We start from the raw sequence: 6,918 nt of genomic DNA on the forward strand, positions 1-6,918 counted from the left end.
GATTCCTCGGGAACCCACGCCTGTCCTTGCCTTCTTAGCACCAAATAGGAAACTGCCCCTTCTGCGCCCGCTGGCGCCCGCCTGCCTTGGTTGTCACGGCTTGCGTCATGGTAGCCTCATGAGGCCGGGTACCTGCATAGAAATCTTCGCTCCTCAGGAGGACGCCTGGGAAGGCCGCTCCCTCGGGAGGTCTTGGTGTCGTCCGCCTCGCGAGACCAAGGGGTCCTCGCGAGGGGCTTGTCTTGGTGGCCTTGCAGATGGGCCGTACCAGGCCGTCGATGAATCCATGCTATGGGGCCGCAGGCAGGCAAGTCTGGGTACCCTGGTTCCCAGAACGCTGACAGTAGCCCCCCGGCCCAAGGCGCGCTCGGACTTGGCTTCGAGGCAAAGCCAAAGGGCAAGGGCAAGGGCGAAGCGCCGCAGGCCCCAATCGCCTACGGGCCATGCTGACGCGTGGTGCTTGATGGGACGTGGGCGTCTCCGCTTCCCCACGTCACCTCGGCAACTGCCCGACCTGACAACTGCCTGGTGCACGCAGAGGGGCCATCATGACATGGAACGTGAGAGGCCGCCGGTTAGCCTTCCCCTCCTATAAATGGGGGAAGGGGGCAGAGCCCCTAGCCCATCTTCGTCTTCTTGCTGCTCGCTCCTTCTTCTTCTTTGCTGCGCCACCATCTCGCTAGAGTATCCATGGCGCTAGTGAGGAGGTTCTCGGCCGCCGAGAAGGGAAAGGCACCCAAGGAGGGACCAGGCTCACCATCGCCGAAGAGGGGCCGTGGCCGTCCCCACAAGTATGCTGCGACGCCGATGGTGGCTCCCAAAGGTCGTGGGCGCACCCCCTCGAAGGTTGGCACCGCCTCCAGTAGTCGTGGGGAGGCTCCCTCCCGCGCCGGAGGCTGCCGCGGCCGAGGTGGCCGCGGCCAAGGAGGGAGGCATGTGGCAGCCATTCGGCCACCACGCCCGTGATCCCATTCAGCCGACACGTCCTCGGAGTTCATGGTGTGGACGGAGGCATCTGGTTCTAGCTCTCGCGCCTCTTCGCGGGCGCGCTGCCGGCCGGGGGACCTGGTGGCCTCTGGCTGCAGGCCGATGGTTGCTACAGCAAGGCCTTGTGGGTGGAGGTCGATGTCACCCCCGCCGGCAACGTGTTCCTGAACCATGGGTGGCCGCCGTTCGCCCGCCCACTTGGCCTGCAGGGGAGGTGTACTCTCCACTACAAGCATGAAGGCACCGCGACCCTCTACGTCAGGGTCTTCGGGGAGGACGGTGGGCATCAGGGGTGTTGCCCTGAGGGTAATGACGACGTCCATTGCTCTGACGACGACAGCCGGGGGGCCGTCGGCATCCTTGAGGGTGAGCTTTCCCTTGGTGACGGTCGCGGCGGTTCCAACAGCGGCGGCTCCTTCTCTGGGGAGAGCACGAGCGACGGCGACTACGACGAGCTGTCGCACTGCCGAGCTTGGACCGGGGAGGGCAACGAGCCGCCTCGCCATCGCGCCCAAGTGAAGTAGGAAGAGGACTCCGACTGAGCGCGGGCGCCTTTGGAGCCGGGTCTGAGGAGCCCCGGTGATCGCGAGGCCACTTTTGCTTCTTTTTTCTCTTTCCCTACACCAAGAAGTAGAAAGCCCTGCCGGGGCATGTAATGAACCATGGCGCTTGCGCTATTATATTAATGTTTTTATATTGCATCCTGGCATTCATGTTGCTACTAATTGACGGGTTCTTGCTGATTGTGATTAGGATAACTTAGCTTAGTGTGCTTGCGGTAGACTCCCATGCCGCGAGTGTACTTTACTAGTGCTGACGGGTTCTTGCTGATTGTGATTGTGATTGGGCTTGGCCTTTGTATCCCCATCTCGTCCCTACTTACCCCTTCATCCCTTGGACCTATATATACTCCTTCATCTCCTCCATTTAGACTTAGCTAAGAAGAGACACAAATCATAGAGCTTAGCTCATTTACCTCCCCTTGTGGGATTCCTCTTGAGAGAGAAGGCTCCATTGGAGTACAAGACCTCCATTGGAGAAGATCCCTAGGGATGCAAGCCCCCCCCCCTTTGGGGAAGGACCTACCTATATCATCAAGCCCTCATCTCCTTCATAGGATTTGGGATGAACTCTACCAAGTATCTTGTTTCCCTTTGATTGTTCATGTACCTTGTGGATCTTGTGTGTTTGTTGGTCTAGTGGATGTGTGATTGGACTTGTTCTTGAGTGTTCCTCTTGTTTTCCCTCCTTGTGTTCATCTTTTTCTTGGGGATTTCCCCTCCAATTCGTGAAAGATCTCTCCATAGGGTTCCACCCTACAATATCTTGGTATCAGAGCCATGGTTGATCACGAAATTGGAGCCCCCTCTTAGTTTTCTAGCCTAATTTTGCTTGTTCTTACCCAATTTTGAAAATTCCCCACAAAAAGAGCCATAACAATTTTTTTGTGATTTGAAGTTTCTTGTGAGTTTTTATTGATTTTGATCCGTGGATCTAGTGTCTAGCAAGTAGATCTAACTCCTATTGCGTCCCCATACCCCAATTTTTCTTTCCCCCATCGAATTTGACAAGAAAATCGCGAATTTTCCGCCTACCCCATGCCCACGGGCTCCCCACCCCATGCCCATGGGCCCCCGCGCAGTCTCTGGTGACCCCGTGTCCTCGGTACGTGTACCGTGCACACGGGACCTCGTGTCCACGGGCCCTGGACCCCGTGCGCACGGCCCACCTACAGCAGTTGCGAGCATTTCATGTTTTTCCCATAACTTCCACTCCCGAACTCCGATTTGGGTGTTCTTTGGCTCGTTGAAAAGCTAGCGACGTGCCCGAGCTGCTCATCTTGGTTTTACCACCATTTGCCTCCATCAAAATTGAAGGAAATATGCCCTAGAGTCAATAAGAAAGTTATTATTTATTTTCTTATATCATGATAAATGTTTATTATTCATGCTAGAATTGTATTAACCGGAAACATAATACATGTGTGAATACATAGACAAATAGAGTGTCACTAGTATGCCTCTATTTGACTAGCTCGTTGATCAAAGATGGTCATGTTTCCTAACCATAGACTTGATCGTTTGGTTTGTTGCTATTGCTTTCTTCATGACTTATACATGTTCCTATGACTATGAGATTATGCAACTCCCGTTTACCGTAGGAACACTTTGTGTGCCACCAAACGTCACAACGTAACTGGGTGATTATAAAGGTGCTCTACAGGTGTCTCCAAAGGTACTTGTTGGGTTGGCGTATTTTGATATTAGGATTTGTCACTCCGATTGTCGGAGAGGTATCTCTGGGCCCACTCGATAATGCACATCACTATAAGCCTTGCAAGCATTGCAACTAATGAGTTAGTTGCGGGATGATGTATTACGTAACGAGTAAAGATACTTGCCAGTAACGAGATTGAACTAGGTATTGAGATACCGACGATCGAATCTCGGGCAAGTAACATACCGATGACAAAGGGAACAACGTATGTTGTTATGCGGTCTGACCGATAAAGATCTTCGTAGAGTATGTAGGAGCCAATATGGGCATCCAGGTCCCGCTATTGGTTATTGACAAGAGAGGTGTCTCAGTCATGTCTACATAGTTCTCGAACCCGTAGGGTCCGCACGCTTAACGTTCGTTGACGATATAGTACTATGAGTTATGTATGTTGGTGACCGAATGTTGTTCGGAGTTTTGGATGAGATCACAGATATGACGAGGAACTCTGGAATGGTCCGGAAGTAAAGATTGATATGTGGATAGTAGTGTTTGATCTCCGGAAGGGTTCCAGAATTCACCGGAAGGGGTTCCGGATGTTTCCCGAAATGTTTGGGCACAAGAACACTTTATCTGGGCCAAAGGGGAAAGCCCACGAGGCTTTTGGAAAGTGCAAAAGGAAGTTTCGCGGAGACCAGAGGCTAGACGCCAGGAACCCTGGCGTCTAGCCCTGGAGTCCGAGAAGGACTCTTGCCTTTCGGGTGAAACCGACTTTGAGGAGGCTTTTACTCCAAGTTTCGACCCCACGGCTCAACATATAAATAGAGGGGTAGGGCTAGCACCAAAGAGAGATGAAGAAACACCAAGCCGTGTGCCGGCAACCCCATCCCCTCTAGTTTATCCTCCGTCATAGTTTTCATAGTGCTTAGGCGAAGCCCTGCGGAGATTGTTCTTCACCAACACCGTCACCACGCCGTCGTGCTACCGGAACTCATCTACTACTTCGCCCCTCTTGCTGGATCGAGAAGGCGAGGACGTCACCGAGCCGAACGTGTGCAGAACTCGGAGGTGCCGTGCTTTCGGTACTTGGATCGGTCGGGCGTGAAGACGTACGACTACATCTACCGCGTTGATATAACGCTTCCGCGAACGGTCTACAAGGGTACGTAGACAACACTCTCCCCTCTCTTTGCTATGCATCACCATGATCTTGCGTGTGCGTAGGAATTTTTTTTGAAATTACTACGTTTCCCAACAAAAATTTCTCCATTTTTGCATCTTTTGCATAGGCTCCGCCATAACTTCCGCACCACCACATACAAATTCCACCAACTAACCCATTTTGGTTCCTTTGGTATTTGTGGTTGTTTGAGTTGTGATTTGAGTCTCCCAAGGTGTTTCGGCTACTTGGGGATGGTTACATCTTCATCCACCACCGGTGACTTGTATCGTTCCATCGACTACATCCACCACGAGATTCCACATCGACGACGACCATCCATCCTTTGAGACCATCTTCAACCGGAAGCAAGGCCGGTTACCCCCGACTTCATGAAAGGTTAAGTGTGACGAAGGTATGCATTCCGTCATAAACTTTTCCTTCCTTGACATTACATCTTGATAGCCCCACCATCTTTGCGCATACCTTCATACCTATTTGAGACTAGCTATCCGAGTATTGCCGGGCTTCGCGAAAACTTGTGCACCATAGTGATACAATATCATATTGTTGCATCATTGGTTATATCATATAGTGCCATTGTTTACTCCCGTGCATCTCTTGTGATACTTGTCCCATATTTGTGGTTGAGGCTCAATAAGAAAAGTGGGAAGGAAGAGAAAAAAAACTTTTACGCAAGAAAGAGAATGATCATAAGCTTATAAGCAAAGAGTTGAGCATGATAAGAGATACTTGTGCATGAGGATACATGGAATAGGAAACATTTTGCTTGCATACATATAGGTTGGTGCCAAGTGGTGAATCGTGCCCAAGTGTGCAATCAAGCTAGTGCTCTCCTAGTGTTTGTGCAACACGAGCTTAGTCTTCGTTAGGCAATTTTGTCTTGCTCATCCCTATAGTTGCACAAGCCCCATTATCCCACCGTGTGTGTTTCTTAATTGCCCTCCTCTATATTTGTGATCACTTGCTTTGCATTTTGAGTCCTTTGGATTTATTTCAACATTTACAATATCTTGGACTTCAATTTGCATGAAATTTGTGCCACTTGTCCTAACCAAGCCACTCGATAAGCTTTTACTTGTAGGTGTGAGTGAACAAGTCTGGTACCAATTCCACTATTCTTTCATCTCACATTGAGTGATACGAGATACATCCTCAACTTTGGGAAAAGGTAGCTTGGTATTGTTTATCTCATTTCCTACTCACCTTTTCTTGAGTCTTGTGATGGATAGGCAAAGCATATCATCTCCGGTCTACAACCACGACAAGGAGTTCGATGCTATGAAGAACGTCATCGACGCCAAGATGGACAAGCAAATGGAGGAGCTCAAGGCCCTCATCAAGAATCGCAAGCGGTCTTCCTCATCTTCGAGAAGACACTCAAGTGCAAAGACTCCCGAGCTACCATCTACGGCAAGTACACACAAGCATCGACATCGACAAGACCATGAAGAGCGACCTACTAGACGAGAGTTGGCTTCTTTGCCACCCCCGTGCACACGGGCCCTCGACCCCCGTGCACACGGGACCCCGTGCACACGGCCTCCAGCACCCCCGTGCGCACGGGCCATACAGTACAGCAACTTCGACTACAAGGCTGCGGCTCCTTCAACACCTTTGGCATCTTCGCCAAGTAACTTCAAGGCATCTTCGCCTTCGGACGTACGTCATCTTCGCCTACTCCACGAGCTCAAGTCCACTACTCCCTCGAGCTACTATGACCTCGACACCAAAAACGAGATTCCTTTCTATGGGACTCTAGAACCCGAGGAGTATCTCGAGTGGGAGCGTTTGATGGACGACTACCTCAAGCTACATCAAGTCCCTCCCGAAGATCAAGTGAAGTGCGCCTCAAGAAATTTCCATGACTACGCGTCCACATGGTGGCTTCACACACCTTTGGAGAGCTACGACATGAGTTGGCCCAAGACGAAGAAAGCTATGCAGCGAGAGTTCGTGCCTCCAACCTACACGGAACAACTTCTACGCCAATTGGAGAACACCATCCAAGGATCCAAGTCCATCGACGAGTACTTCAAGGAGATGAAGCATGCCTTGCGACGTGCCGGCGTGGACGGCCCCATGTCAATGAAGTTCCACTTCATGATGGGATTGAACAACGACATCTCCAAGACTATCTTCCTCGAGAACTACAAGTCCCTCGACAACAACTACATTGGTGCTCTCAAGGCGAAACAAGAACTCATGAAGGCCAAGGCTTCTCCACCCCAAGCACACTTCGCGGCGACCAAGCTCTATGACCACGAGCATGAGGATAGTAGCACCAAGATGTCCAAGCCCGATGAGCTCCAAGACGATCCTCCCAAGTTCGACTTCACCACCATCCCTCTTTGTGGCATTGATGATGCCGAGTCCTCCATGACTCTTTTTCAAGATGGTGCGGCAACGAGTACGACTAAGGAGACCTTCGAGGACCAAGCTTTGGAGGCAAGCGACATGGTGACGAGCAAGGATGATGCTTCCATCTTAGGTGGCGAGAGTGATGATGTGCCATCTTCGGCCTTCATCCACGG

The sequence above is a fragment of the Triticum urartu genome, chromosome 4 (assembly GCF_003073215.2).
Source record: "Triticum urartu cultivar G1812 chromosome 4, Tu2.1, whole genome shotgun sequence".
In the NCBI taxonomy this organism is placed as follows: domain Eukaryota; kingdom Viridiplantae; phylum Streptophyta; class Magnoliopsida; order Poales; family Poaceae; genus Triticum; species Triticum urartu.